Source organism: Macrobrachium rosenbergii, chromosome 56 (assembly GCF_040412425.1).
Source record: "Macrobrachium rosenbergii isolate ZJJX-2024 chromosome 56, ASM4041242v1, whole genome shotgun sequence".
NCBI classification, from domain to species: domain Eukaryota; kingdom Metazoa; phylum Arthropoda; class Malacostraca; order Decapoda; family Palaemonidae; genus Macrobrachium; species Macrobrachium rosenbergii.
The window spans coordinates 69566363-69583270 of record NC_089796.1 but is presented as its reverse complement, the minus strand read 5'-3'; the positions used below and the strand labels follow the sequence as shown (position 1 = coordinate 69583270).

General features: G+C 37.4%; 1 protein-coding gene across 1 annotated transcript in view; it reads right to left on the bottom strand.

Annotated features, from left to right (window-relative positions):
• Window positions 1-16908, bottom strand: part of LOC136836481 (irregular chiasm C-roughest protein-like) — a 101852-nt gene that overhangs the window by 80958 nt on the left and 3986 nt on the right.

Genomic DNA, 16908 nt, shown 5'->3' with positions numbered 1-16908 from the left:
GATATTTTGTAAAGGTAGTTTGATGGTTTACTGGTTAATAAAGGAGTAAGAATATGTGGCATTTGATTATAGCAATCATTACTGTGTCCGGTGCTGAATGGTTATTTACCTTTCATCAGCACATGCAGTATATACACCACATTTCACCCTCCAGATGTGGGAAGTAATGAGGAACTCGTCTTGCCTGTCACAGGCATGTTATGCATTGTCACGACGAAGCATCGGATATTCTTGCTTTTACATACATATGTAAATATGTATGTATGCATGTATGTATGTATGAATGCACATACTCTCAAGGCATACATACTCCTCCTTTATCATATTTCACAAAATAAGAAGCAAGAAAAACACAGGACTTAGCTTGGAAACCTGACACGAAAAATTGCATGTGCCAAAGTCATTATCAAGCAAGGGATCACCGTCAAATCTGGCTTGATGGAAAATATATCTGCAACTGATATCATGAAATATACCGCAGCCTTTAATGATTACAGTTACCATGGATTCATGATAACTGAGATTTTCTTGCATTAACAATAAAAATCATGAATTCTATCAGTTTGCCTCGAAGTTCGTGCATGCAAGCCATTGATGACGCTGGCTGGCATTAAGAGAAACGAACGCACTATTACCGATCCAAGTAGGTCTGTTTTTATGACTTGTCCTACTGAATCAAATGCAAAGTATAGCCATTTAGTTTTTCAGAGTGTAGCGGCATCGATAGTGCATTGGGAATAAACCATACGCTTAGGGTGCATCCTCACTGCAGTGAAACGTGTCATAAACACATCGGCGATTTAACGCATACATATCACAAACAGGTCGAAAACAAGTAAACGACCGTAAGTGGAGAGCGAATCTTTGGCAAATGCTGATGATCGTACGAAGCACTGGTTGGGGTTATCAGTAAGTCGTTGGCTTGTATTCAACCTGTTTGTGATGTGTGAGATAAGTTACTGACGCGAGTTTAGGACATGTTTTGCTGCAGTGTGGACGCATCGTGAGTCTTGCCTTTGTCCTCCAGGTCCTAATTCTCTCTTCACTGATCAGTATGTAATTACAGTATACAGAATAAAGGTACCTTGATCCTAGCTTCGACCGAGTAGGTAATATTATGGGGACCGGGACTTATCTTTCGTTTTTTTTTTCTTTTTGGGGGCGGGGAGGTGTAGGATGCAAAGGAATGAAGCGTTCCCACTCCTTGGTGGGGACGTCATTTTTATCTTCTAGAATTCGTCATACCTTGCTAACTTCTCAAAATAACCAAGAGGACGTGCGAATGAATTTTGCAGTTTGAAATCTACCACTCGACAATAGCAACCTTGGATTCACTATTTAAGTAGTCTACTTTTAGAACCTCCTTAACCGTCGTTCTTACTAGCATCACCGAAGTCTAAATAATTTCGTAACTTGATTCTTGTATTCGTAATTCCCCAATTCAATTGTTCCATTCTACATCGCAGTGCAAGACTCGTAAATTCCAGATTCTGCGGTTTCCAGATCTAGGCACGAGTATTACATTACTGATTCCACCACCTGACCACTTCCTTCACGTATTCAACACCCGATTCTTCATTTTTATTAGATGCTTCACTTGCCCTAATGGTTCTTTAATACGCCAAACGAAAATGACTATATTCTCAGCACTAAGTCGACCGTTGGTGTTGTAAATCCTTCATGGTCAACAGCTGACAACCGTCATTTACATTTACGACCGCGTTCATATGACATTTTCTGATTTGCATTTTTGTATACGGTCACCTGATTTTTTCATTCTTTAATCTACCACCCAATGCATATGAAACGTCCTCCCGGTCACTACTTGCTGCTGAGTTCCACGTTGGACGAGTCGGTAGAGTTCTCGGTAGCACCCGAGTTCGAGTCTCCGGCCGGCCAGTGAAGAATTAGAGGAATTTATTTCTGGTGATAGAAATTCATTTCTCGGTATAATGTGGTTCGGACTCCACAATTAGCTGTAGGTCCCGTTGCTAGGTAGCCAGTTGGTTCTTAGCCACGTAAAATAAGTCTAATCCTTCGGGCCAGCCCTAGGAGAGCTGTTAATCAGCTGAGTGGTCTGGATAAACTAAGGTATACTTGTAGTATAACGTCTGAAAACAAGAGTATTGAAAGTTCGCTTACTCCTCACGTTTTTGCATCATTATCTGACTCGCAATTCTTTGAACTTTCATTCACATTTGTTCTGTGCAAAACTTTCAATAATTTCCCAAAATATAACATCGACTGCGGAACTGTTTCATTAGTGATGTGCTCAGGGCCTGAAAAAAGCTCGTTAAAATCTAAAAATCTCTTATGTTCTTTGCAATGGTCAATTCTGATCATTATATTTCCAGCTGAAGATTCTCATTACTTGAGAATGTTTCATTCCACTTGGGAACTTCTTGTGGAATATTGTCATTACTACAGAATTGTTTTTCATTCTGATCAGAAGATTCTCGGTGGATGATTCTCGTGTTAAGGGAATAATTAATCCAGCATGCAAATTCCCAAAGAATTATATTCTCTTCGTAAGGATAGTTAGGTGGAATGAGTATTTTATAGGGAGTTATTCAGATATTCTCACTTCATGAGAGTTTCTTTTTATATATATATTCCGAGAATTTCTGTTGTATGTCTTTGTCCCTGAAGATATGACGATGAGGTCTAATTAGTGCATTTCGGACTAGATAATCTCATTGTAATTTAAGAGTTTATACTTAAATATTCTCACCACTTCAGGCATTTGATTAGTTTTCGCTGTGTGCTTCCGTCCCCTCTTTCACACTGGAACATCAATTTCTTAATAATAATGTTCGGAGACTACAAATCTCCGCCAAGGCTGAACAGTCCACAACCCCTTATACGTTCTTATCCATGTCTTGATCTCTTTCAAAATCTAATCATTTGCCGCCGGTCAATGGGTTAGTACATTTTAATGAGCTTCTTTCAGGCCTTGAACATATCACTAATGAAACAGCTCCGCAGTCGATGTTATACGCTGGAAATAAGAAAAAGATAAGGAATCAAGGAAAGAGAAGAAGGTGGAGGAAACTTGGGGGAAAAGAAATGAAAGCATTCCTCCAATACAAGCACACCAATTCAGGAACGTCGGGCGACACTACGTTACCAGTCTCCGGATTTTCTTTCCGTGGTTTGAACAGACACTGGAAGTTTATATTGCCACCGCCATTAGACGAATGCGCAATTCCAGTCGATTCCTTTACCTCTGGAAAGGGACTTCCAGGAACACCTTGGTCTGGAAAGGGACTTTGTTTTACTTTTATATAATTCTTTATTACGCAAATGAAAAGTACGTGTTAGCGGTCTTATCGTCTTTATTTTTGTATGACGATTACTCAGGACTGATGTTGCTTACGGGAGAATGACGCCTCGACTGGTATGACGGAGTCCAAAGGTCCACATCAGACCTCTTATATCCTTTCACATCTTGCGACACTTACGGGCCAAGTTTGGACAAGAGCCCGTGCTCACCACAACCGACTGAAACATGAGACAACGATAATAATAATGAAATATTTACCAAAGGGGGAATGAAGAGGGTCAACAACAAAATAAAGAACAACAAAAGCAAACGCTAAGAAGGGAACAACATCTGCAGCATCTGCAACATCCACTTCAACTCATAATTAACCAAACACGCCTCAGTGGTCAAAGCTACCAAACATCTCCGTTAATTCGGTAAGAAAAACCCAAGAAGCGAACCAAATAAACAGAGAGAGAGAGAGAGAGAGAGAGAGAGAGAGAGAGAGAGAGAGAGAGAGAGAGAAGCTTAATCGAGCAGCAAAAGAAGCTAATTGCATACACAAAGGTGTGGTAGTGAGTTTTGGCTTTTCGTCGGTTTCATTATAATCTTGTAAGTAAACGTCGAGCCTTTTTTATTTTTTTTTTTTAAGAATTCTGTGTTCTGTCTTCCTGAGTCTCCCCATTAGATAAACCTCTGATCTTATTCTCTTGTAAGAGAGAGAGAGAGAGAGAGAGAGAGAGAGAGAGAGAGAGAGAGAGAGAGATCGTGTCACGTAATTTGTCTTTTGAGTTAGGAAGGAGAATGAGGTTCCTTTTCCGATAACAGGTAGCAACATAAAAAAACCTGTTATATGAAGAATAATGAAAAAAATGCGGCTTTCTTGTTTAACACATTATGTTTCTCTCTCCTCTCTCTCTCTCTCTCTCTCTCTCTCTCTCTCTCTCTCCTTACCTGTGGAAATTCAAGTCAGTGCAAGTTATCAGACATAAAAATACCGGTAAATAAAAAAGTCAAAATGCGGCTTTCATATTAAAGACGCGTTCTCTCTCTCTCTCTCTCTCTCTCTCTCTCTCTCTCTCTCTCTCTCTCTCTTACTTCTTACCTATGGAAATTCAAGTCAATGTAAGTTATCGGAACATCTTATCCCTCCGGTAACACGTGCATGCAATAGCCACAAGCCGGGGTCGTTTAAGTCGTTAGCGGGGAGAGGGGTTGGGAGGTATTAGAAGGAGTTGGACGGGGGTGGTTGGAATGGACGTGCGGGGCGGGAAATGGCGGGGAGGGAGTTGCTTTATGAGGCGGGGACAAAGGTCTTGGACCGACCTGTTGTGTCCCATAGAAGCATTTCGGTAGGACACTTTGGCCCTCTCGAATTTGGTAACTTTCCTTTAATCGGTTAAAGCATTTTTTTAATTATTAAAATGGTCCAAGCTGCTGATCCGGGCTGTATAGTTTGAAAATGAAAATTATATCTTTAAACTTCAAACTTTTTTCTAGGACGCAAGGCGGAAGAAAGCCTTTTTCTTTTCAGACAATGGAGCGTTAACAGATAAAAGTGATCGAGGAATTAAAATAATACAGGGAGATGTAAAAGGGAACGATGCGGATTTTACAAGTTCTCCAGCAAGCGTCACAAAAGGTTGACTTTCGCAAAAAAGAAAGTAAAAGAGGAGGACATTAAAACGGAACATTTTCATAATCCTCCTCCGAGAGAAGGGTCTTCTTCTTCTTCTTCTTCTTCTTCTTCTTCTTCTTCTTCTTCTTCTTCTTCTTATTCTTCTTCCGTGATGCGTACAAGGGAGACTTAAAGGCTAAAAGAGCTTCTTTTTCCTCTTCCATCCCCGCACCCGTGATAAAGAATAAAAAATACGACAAAATGAAATGTCCATTCAATCTGCAAGAGAAAGGTCCCCCAGTTCTGGTGCTACTTACATCCTTTGCCTTGCCAATTTAGTCGGATCTGTGAAATGGCCAGTCTTGGGTAAAAAAACAGGGTCTTTAGAAGGTAGGGTTTACTTACGACTAAGGAAAGAGATTACGAAAAAGAAAACGAAAAGAGTAAATAAATATATATATGAATATGTGTCAGAAGCGTACTTTTGTCCACTGGCAAGACAACGAAGGTGAGAGAATATATTTAATGAATATGTAAATAGCTTTGTATGCAGATAATGCCATAGGTTTAGTTAACCGCTCGGGTTAAAAAAAAAACTGTATTACTCTATTTTTTCATTTTTCAAATACAAGTTCGCCAGGTGATAGTCCCGCATCGTATACAACGCAGATAGTTAAAGAAGTATGAATAAACAATATATTTAAGTCATTCAGAGTGGTCAGGGGAAATGTATAATATACAACCTTAAATCGGAATTTAAATTAAAATCATATATTACAGCAGAAAAATAGCCATAGTAAAGCTCTTTATATTTTTTTTTACAAAAAAAGATCGAGAGATCGAGAGAGAGAGAGAGAGAGAGAGAGAGAGAGAGAGAGAGAGAGAGAGAGAGAGAGAGAGAGAGAGAGAGAGACGTATATCACAGCAGAAAAAGAAACAGTATAACTATATATTTCTTTACAAAAAGCCGATTCAAATAATCTAACCCTTTTTAGATATCCGTTTTCTCAAGAGAGAGAGAGAGAGAGAGAGAGAGAGAGAGAGAGAGAGAGAGAGAGAGAGAGAGAGAGAGAGAGAGAAACGTATATCAAAGCAGAGAAAGAAACAGTATAACTAAATATTTCTTTACAAAAGGCCGATTGAAATAATCCAACCCTTTTTAATAATCCCTTTTTTTTCAAGAGAGAGAGAGAGAGAGAGAGAGAGAGAGAGAGAGAGAGAGAGAGAGAGAGAGAGAGAGGAGATGGAGAAGGAGTTCTTGAAAAATACCATAAAAGATGGTCGTAAGTGAGTAATGGTTTCAATTTCATCAACATTAAGCTTATCATAAAAGAGTCAATATCTTCTGGAGGGGTACACTTGGCCCTTGCCCTAAGAGCTCCAAAGCATTAAGATTGGCCAATAGTTGCATAAAAGTTCCTGCACTGCATTATTATCCCTCGCAATAACATTGCTCAACGACATGCTCCACGCCAGCTAGCTTTCTGAACTTCTCTTTTAACTCTCGCAAGCACACACAAACACACACGTTTATATGTGTGCATGTGTGTTTTTCAGGTCAATGGTGCAGTGTGCGTAAAAGGGGCGCGACGTGGTGCTGATGTTACTTCTGTTTAGTTGTAAGAAGTAGCTAATATTGTGGAAATTTACTGGTTTTGTATATATATATATATATATATATATATATATATATATATATATATATATATATATATATATACTGTATATATATGCAGTATACAGATAGATAGATAGATAGGTAGATAGATATATGTATATACATATCAAAATGGTTTGAACCCATTGATGTAAATAGTTAACACCTAAATCCCAAGTGAGTCTTTCTTGTAACGCCAGTGGCATCCATGCTTTTCACTTCTTTGGAATACAGGTCAAATAAAATAAAAGCATTCCTGCCGCTTGGCACTGTGTGAAACTCCGAGAATCACTTGGGGCATGGAGTTCAGGGTTTTTTAGATCTTTACAAGACAAAGGTGTAAGGTCAGTGTTTGCAGGAATGGAAAGGACAGAGAGTAACTTTGTCTTGGAGCTAGTTGGGAAGTGAGGTAGGGAATGGGGCATATGGTGTCACGAAAGCTCTGGGATGGAGTGAAGGAATACTAGTGGGTTGGTAGGGATGTACTGGTTGACTAAGTGTTGCAGGGGAAATATTTGGAATAGTGACTATGTCTGGTCCAGGTACGCAAATGAATGAGGGTGAACGCGACAGTTTTTTTTTAGTCTGAATCTACGCCTGACCGGGTTTGTAAGTTATGAGAGGGTGGCTCTGCTAGGTGATTTAAATGCTAAGGTAGGTGACAAAGAAAATGATGGCATTGTGGGTAGGTATAACTCGAGTAAATGAAAAAGACGAGTCTTGTGGAATTCCGTTTGGAAGGGAGCTTGATTGTTGGCAGTATATAGTTGCCAGAAATGAATACCCATATGTATACCTCGGAATGGGGAAATGGCGATGAAACGGATTGCTAGATTATGTTATTCATATGTATATCTCGGAATTGGGAAATGGGGATAAACGGATTGCTAGATTATGTTGTTAAAAAGTAGAATGAAGAGCAAGTTGATGGAAGTAATGGTAAAAAGGGGAGTTAGTGGAAGTATGCCTGATCATTGTTTGGTTGAAGTGAAAGTTAAGATTACTGTGAGATTGTTGTCGAAGAAGAGCTAAATATGTGCTTGTATATATAATTAAGATAGGCAAATTAAACAAGTGAGAAGTGTATATAGATACAAATGGATGCCATATGGTCTTGCGTCAAGAATGTATCAGTGGGAGAATAAGAAAAGGAGTATATAAAATTTTATGTTGGTGAGAGAGAGAGAGAGGGAGAGAGAGAGAGAGAGAGAGAGAGAGAGAGAGAGAGAGAGAGAGAGAGTTTTTGTAGGAGTAAGAGGGTAGGAAGAAGGAATAAAAACAATGAATGTTGGTATGAGGACACAAGTGTTTAATGGAGGAAAAAAGTGACATTATTTCAGGTGTAATTGCATGACCCAGTTAAAGATCTTGTGATATTAAACAGGACAGTGAACTGGGTAGCCTAGAGGAATGAGAGAGCTAAAGAAGCAATGCGGAAAAAATAGAGAAAAGAAGGTGACGCCTACACGGAAAGAAATGCTAAGAGAAAGGATAACGAACAAGTGGATTATGTATTGTAAGAGAGGAGAAAAGAAAGACCTAGACAGTATAAAAGAAGTGTTAGCAAGAGAGAGTGTGAGTGAGAGTGAGAGTATATCTGAAAGATAAGTAAATGGTGCAGTGCGTGTGTTTGGAGTTTGACATACTGTTGGTGAGCCCTCTGCTAATGTTGTGGCAGCTTTTTTGCGCGTTAGGATCGTCCAGGATTCAGCAGTTAGAGTAGGAAAGTGGTGGTGACCGTTTTACTGTTTTTTATTTTTTATTGGAGCCACCCCCTTTAAAGGAGAGAAACTCTATGCTGGAAAAATACTCTCTCTCTCTCTCTCTCTCTCTCTCTCTCTCTCTCTCTCTCTCTCTCTCTATATATATATATATATATATATATATATATATATATATATATATATATATATATATATATATATATATATATACATGCATACTTACATACATACATACAGTATACATATACATGCATACATATATTTATGTATACATACTATTAACCATCACCTAATTCCTTGCCAATTGAATCCACCTTATTCGTAAAAAATTCGATTCCTCTATGAAACCCAGTTTTAATATATAAAAGGTAAGATTAGTTCAAAACATTCCCATGTCTGTTCCTCGTTTCAATAAAAGGTGTGATTGATAGGTAAAATACTCTTATATAGATTACCTAATGAACAGGAAAAAATACTTCTGTTAATGATACAAACTGGCAATTCATTTATTTCCAGAATCAATCACTTCTGCATCGGTGACCGTAATCGTCTGCGACGCCAGTTGCAGCAAAACTTGAAATCAGTCATCAGTTAACAACTTCGTTAACTTATATTCCGTAGATAGTAAGAAGGGAAATGAAGCTTCAAAACAAAATAGAATGAAACCTGAGTATCTCAACACCACAACGCATGATGAAAACAGGTCCCCAGGTTACCGCACCTGGAATTTATGTCGGCTAATTGTCAGTCGACAAGAGACGCGGCACGGAGAATTATTGACAATTAAGGAGAAAGGAGGAAGGACGGAAATACCTCTGACATTTCAAAAATTATAATTGACATTTAATAAAAAAAGAATTGATAGTCTATCAATTATTCAAAAGTCACATTTTTGTCTCAGGCAAGCTTTCGGCTGTGGGAAGCCACATTGAAGCCACATTGAAGCCCTGTGATTCAAGGTATTGTCTGCGTCATGCATATTCAAAGAAGTTTTCAACTCTCTCTCTCTCTCTCTCTCTCTCTCTCTCTCTCTCTCTCTCTCTCTCTCTCTCTCTCTGCTCAGTCCTTTTATTTTTTTTATTTTCTTTATATCGGTACGTCTACCTATCTATCTATTTCTGCACCTCCTGTGTGTCGATTCGTATGTCCACACAGATAAGTACAGTTAGGGTGGAGTACCAAGTTGGTTTAAATGGAAACTTGCTCTTTGACATACATTTACTAGTATGTATGCACATATATGTGTATGTATACGTATACATACACACGCATATATATATATATATATATATATATATATATAAATACATACATACACACACACACACACATATATATATATATATATATATATATATATATATATATATATATATATATATATATATATATATATATATATTTACATATATATATATAATTATTTTGATCCTGTGGTCCAGCCTCATCTCACCAGTGAGAGTCCTGCGTTCGATTCCGGGCGAGAGTGTAGTGACTTGGGTCGGTTTCGTAAAAACTTCATTGTCACTCAGGCCCTTGATAATTAGGTCATTATTCGACTTCAGTAGGTATCTCTCAACTTGGGTGGAGACGGGTATGGGTCTTGTTGAGAAGTAGAAGGTAAACTCTTTCTGCAGCCACCCACTAAAGATATATATATATATATATATATATATATATATATATATATATATATATATATATATATATATATATATATATATATATATAGGCTATATGATGTTGACTAATATTAAACGTAGAAATGAATAATAAAGGGATGAAATTACAAGTATCCTGATAAGTCCTAATCATATAACTGTATCGAAATTCTTTGAATAAATATATTATCCCTGTGAGCATCAAATAGCAAAGCTTGCGTGAATATAAATATTATTATATATATATATATATATATATATATATATATATATATATATGTATATATATAATTATATATTAATATAGATATATATATATTACATATATATACATATATACTGTATATATATATATATATATATATATATATATATATATATATATATATATATATATATGTATATATATATATATATATATATATATATATATATATATATATATATATATATATATATATATATATATATATATATATATATATATATAGATAGATATATGAGGTGATATGCGTCATTCCTCTCCGGCAATCAAACTCCCACTGAGAAATTATTTCATCAGCTCGGCAATCACTTTATAAGCTGCACGAGGCAAAGCTGTGAAAATCAGAGCGAAAAGTATTAATTGAATCGAATTGCCGCCGAGGATAATATGTTATATAATGAGTTAGTTAAGACTCTTTTTTGGAGAGAGATGTAAATGTGTACGTGTGTTATTCTTCGTTATATCTTCACCTTTAAAAACATTTTAGCGGCTTAGAGGGATCAGTGGCTTGACATAAGATTAAAAATTACGTTTCCAGTAAATTGTTGGTGCCATTGATGTCCGTAGTTGTTTTATTCCTCGTGTGTCTTGTTAAGAAAACTTTTTTTAGAGATTTTACCACATAAGCCATCTGACAGCGATCAGCTGATGTAACTGACGGATGTAGGCCAAGCAGAACCACGCACACATATTGATAAACTAGTATTGGCATTTAGTGGATGTTAACGGTTATGTAATGGGGACTACCCTATTCAAAATCCACTTATGGTGGGCAATATTCTGCAGGCAGGTTAATGACTCTATCGTCAAGGATATTTGCATGAAATTTTGATCCTTTTTTTTTTTATCTTGATATTTAAGAACTCAACTTCATCCACTGGGGATAGGAAAATATCGTGTTATGAAATTTTATATGATTACATGGAGACAGTTAACAGAACATCCTGTGTGGACTTTGTAAGTAAACTCATATAGTATTTTGTCAGTTCTGTCCTCCATTTTTGGCGTCGGAAATCTGATATTTCGAGAAGAAAAAAAATATAAAAAACACATAAATAAAGGAGATTTCTTAATTGGTAAAGTTATTTTTCATTGAATATCCCATGTCTGGGTCTGTCTCGTAGTGATTATCAAGAGGCAATCGAGAAGAACTCAAGGGTTTTCAACCTTCAAACTCCCATGAGAGAGCTACATTTTGTATCCACCTACACAGTAACAATTCGTGAGTGACCCTTTCTGCCATTGTTCATCTTAGTTCTTTCATAACCGGGGCAGTGTCATGTTCATTTACGCGTGTAATCAACCACTGAACTCTGGCTAACACGTTTTAAAAATTATTGTTATTTCAAGCGATAACGTGCCCAAACATTAACAACGACTTCTCGGGCTATGAAGTTGACTGGGTAAAAATAAAATAATTAATTTAGTAAATAAGTACTCATGCAATGATTATCTACAAATTACAGAAGCATTTTACAGGGGCGAACGAGAGGCCTTCGTGTGCAAATAAAAAATAAAGACAAACATCACGAGAAAATCTTTTGGAACCACGCACCAAGTTTTCTTTGCAGTGACTAATATGTATTGGGTTCCGGTGTTCTCCACAGGGTAAAATCACAAATCCTGTTATGAACTACTGTTAATATTATTACGTTCAGTAATAGGGACTACTGAGGGCATCAGAGTAGTCTAAGGGATATAGCTGCTGAGAATCCTGGAAGAAGGAACACAACTGAACTAATAGAAAGAAATAAAGGAAAAAGACGAAAAATGGTAAAACAGATTTGATCTATTATTTCATAATGGCGATACTGATAGCATCACCAAAATTGTTCGGAGTCTCAGTGGCCAGCCTGAAGTCCCTTTTAGGCCAAGCCATTTGTCATCATAGACTTCCTCCAGGTACCCTTGGTTTACCAACAACTAGTTTTTGTGGCGTCCAGAGTGTTGCATCCTGAACTAAATAATCATCTGTCGACAATAAACTCCTTTGTAGGTCAATGAAGTCACTGACTTCAGTAGTAAGAAGGTGACTTTACCTAGATCTGAAGATTCATCTCAAAAGTTTGTTCTCAAAGGTCTGAACGTCCACTGTGTCCACTATGGCTTTCCAGTTTTCCATTCATGAATACAGCGCTTACTATAATAAGACAATGCTTGATTCAGGTATAAATGTAGATGGAATTTGACCTCCAGACCAGTATAAGTGTACATGAAGGCTACGGGGCTTTCTGAAATCTATCCCGACTAAGAATTTCAATTAGGCAACTTGTGACAACAATTTGATAGGGACACAGGAACACTGAGTTATTACTCTCGTGTTGTCCATCTCTTCACTCTTTCTGTGGTCAGTAATGTTCCCCATTTCTCTTTCTTCATAAACTAATCTGTCTGGTCTTTTCTGAGTTTCACCAGCTATTGGCATCACAAAACCATCTCCTGTGTCTCCTTACGCGGACTTAGTTCATCCCGGAATCAATAAAAGGTGCAGCATGTGGTACTCAATGTATGGCCCCTGGGCACACCGTACTGACATTACAAGACTCGGCAAGCAATATCAGGAATACCATTCATTTCAGTAATAATAATAATAATAATAACACATAATAATAATAATAATAATAATAATAATAATAATAATGCTTCATAATTTTTTAGGGTCAGGTAGTTTAAAAAACAGTATTACCCACGAGAAAACATGTGACGGCCATCGCCCACTTACTTCCTAATTCAGGTCGATCTGTTTGTGCGTCCATTAGCTGAAAACATGCATTCAAAAGACGTAAATGACTTTGCACAGCGAACATAATAAGACTGAAGCTGTAATTTGCAATTCTTTTGAGCAGACCTTTTGTCTTTCTTTACGATGCTCCCTTCTCTTCCAGCCAATTACCCCTGGATGTTAAGGAGAGCGTGATAATGAATGCACACACACACACATACACACAAACCTCCACCCTTTACACCCCCATCCTCATGCAAACCCGCCCCCCTCCTCACTCTTGCCTTCCAAAAAAGTGTCGGTACTTAGGGAAGGGAGAAGGTGGGGGGGAAATGAGAAAATTGAGTTTCGTTAAAGATACGAATGAAGTCGCAAAAGTCTGACTGATATCTGCTTAGGTATTGACATCGTTATGACGTGGGTGCTTATAAACAAGTATACATACGCATCCATGAATATGCTTTATGAGTTTGCATGCCATCATGTAGACACGAACTCTCCTGCACTCCTCCCTCTCCTGCACTCCTCCCTATCACTTTCTCCCACTCCTCTCACACACGAACGCACACACAAACAACGATTATCTCCGAGATAATTGTTGTGTAATAACCAAAAGCTATGAAGGATGTAGGGTAACAGATGACTGCCGGATGACGTAACACCATCATCATCATCATCATCATCAAAAAAAAAAAAAATATGGCGGTAGTTCGTAGGACATCCCCGTAACCACAATGACATCCTCGTTCATCCGACGCCCAGGTGGATTTACCTTTTATTGTGTTCATCAAGGGTTTTTTTTTTTTTTTTTCCATCCCGTGCTTCATATTTCATTTCCTTTTTTCTAGTGATGATTTATTTCGGTTTTTTTTCCTCTTTCATGTTGGAAACTTTTTTTCGTGTTTTGTTTATTGTCGTTGCAAATTTTTATTTACATATATATATTTTTTTGTTGCCACATTCATTTCCGGTAATAAATAAGTTTATTTGATTCTGAGAATAAGGTCTAGTTTTTTTCTTCCTGTCTGTCATTCACTCATACACAGAATTTATACATACACACATACACACGCGCATATATATATATATATATATATATATATATATATATATATATATATATATATATATATATATATATATATATATATATATATATATATATATATATATATATATATATATATATAATTAATATATATATATTATATATATATATATATATATATATATATATATAATTAATATATATATATACATATATATATATATATATATATATATATATATATATATATATATATATATATATATATATATATATATATATATATATATATATATATATATATATTCATGTGTTTTTGAAGTGTGAAAACCAGACTAATGCACATTTGATGAAAATCAGTAAAATCAATTTGTGAAACATTTAAAGCCAAGCATTTATAGCCAAACGTAAGGTAATTAACCTGAAACTATCGAGGCAAAGTTTTAAATTTCAGTGATTTTTCAGCAGTACTGAAATACGCTCATCATTTTGTACAGGAATCCTCTCCCAACTCTCTGTGCTCTACATCAAACTGTAGAAATTACTGACATTAAAATATTTTTTTTCTGAAAATGAATAAAATGTATGACATTGTATGGCCTTTCAAGTTTACGCAGAGCTAATTAGAACTATTAGAAATATGACAAAATGCGATGAGTATACGAAGGGTTTCTATGCGAACAATAATTATTGTGTTCCAAGTGACGTTGAGAGAGAGAGAGAGAGAGAGAGAGAGAGAGAGAGAGAGAGAGAGAGAGAGAGAGAAGGGTTGTTATTCGTTTTATATAATCGAAATCACCATTCCAGCATCATCCTTCCACGCAGCATCCTAAGCGAGAGAGAGAGAGAGAGAGAGAGAGAGAGACATGTTCCCGTCGAGTGGTACAGTGATTAAGGTCTGATTTAGAGGAGAATAAATATCGGGATTAAGTTTCCAGGAAGGGGATTATTCCTTGGGGCGCCTCTGTCCCCAACATGTTTGTCATGTAATCCCTAAATCCCGTCGGCGGTCTACCAATCCCCCTGGCCGATCGATACGGGATGCCAGTCGATGAAGAATGCAAAGGACGTGCTGTGTTGTGGGATGTTTCTATTGATGCTATTTTTTTCTCTCTCTTTGTGATGATGCTGGACTGTATAGGTTCGGGAGGCTAATTGGATGTGTTCATTGTCGGAATATTGGACGTAATTTAGTCTCTCTCTCTCTCTCTCTCTCGCTCTTGTGGTGGATTGATTTTATCTGTTGTCTCGCCAGGATCCTTTATCTCTGCGTGTCTGTCTGGTTACTTTGAATCTGTTTGAAATACCAATCGAATTTGACCACTATTCTCTTTAATTCCTAATCAGATGATAATACATTAACTCATTTAGTATTCAGCAAGTATTCGTGGTTATATTTTTCGTTCGTAGGTTTGTAGGGGAAGGGGGAGGGTTAGGTTTGAGCTCGATAAATAAAAAAGTTTTGTGTGAGATCGCAGGATATAACATTTAATTATCCGTGAAGTCTACATTCCACGCCGTAAACGTTTCAACCAGGCTGCAGGATGAAGGGGGCACAATCCTACAAGGTATCCTCCTCGGCCATCCATTGATCTTCCTGAGCTGTAGTCAAACAGGATGTCTAAACAGGTTGGGGTCCGAAATGAGATCCGAAAGATCCTTATCCGGATGAACGTGAATGAGGTTAATAGCAGCATCCCGGCATTTAACGCCAAGAAGGTGGATGTATGGCTGATTAGCAGACAACTAAGCGATTTACATCTAATCCGGAGTCCGAGCCCACTGGATTTTAGGGGGCTTAGCACATAATTAGGGACAACACCGTGGAACTAGGAATGTAAACAAGGGGAGGTGGGGGGGTGGGGTGGGGGGTGGGGTGGGGTGAGGCGGAAGTAGGTCGAATGGTAATTAGGGCAGGGAGGGACTTAGTGAAGTGCCACCATCTTTCTTCATATCTGTCTCTTTGTCTGTCTGTCTGGAAACCGGAAGGCCTATTAGCCTTCCCTAGAGTCACGCCTACCGAAGGAGATAGGCGTTGCATACATATATATAGATACAAATATATATGAGTATATATATACAACGTTTGCATACATATATACAGATACATAATATATATATATATATATATATATATATATATATATATATATATATATATATATATATATACCTGTATATATATATGTGTGTGTGTTTGTTTGTTTTGTTTCCATCATAAGAATTTAATTTACTTTTCCCCATTAGAGTGGGTACTGCTAAGGTCCTCCACATATACTCAGAGTATATTTAAAGGACCTTGGGTACGTCAAAAAGATGTTAGCAGGCCTTTTCGAGATGAGATTGCTAGCCCTCAGCCCTTCAGCTGATGCTGGTACCCGTAACTACTCGCAAGTGACTTGGGGGAGGCGGGGTTGGGATAGTTGAGAGAAGATGGGGGGAGGAAGGGTGAAATCGAACCACGGATCTTGCCAGTCCAGACTCAGTGACCTACACTGAATATGTGTGTATGTGTGTGTGTGTGTTTGTAAATAATACAGGACGAAAAGAAGATGAGTTCGCATGGCGACAGACACGAAATAACCAGCATGTCAAAGACAAAATACAAACAGCTACACTAGAGTAATGAAGGCGCGAACTGTCCGACGGCAAACTTTGATTACGGAAAATAGAAGCGATTCCAGGTGACGCGACATCCGAGCAGTTACAAGGGCTTTCATTCAGATCATTGATTTCATATACGCAACAGTTGCACGGTCATATTGCTCACTGCGTGCCTATGTATGCTAAAGTAATCATTTTTTTATGGCTTCCAATGCAGCTCCTGCTTTAGTTAAATGGTAATGCAGTCGCTACTGTCTGCAGTCGAGTGTGTTAGCATACATGATTGTAACTTTACTTTTAACCAGTACTTTATCTCTCCGTGAAGAGAGAATTCTGCAGCTAGACGT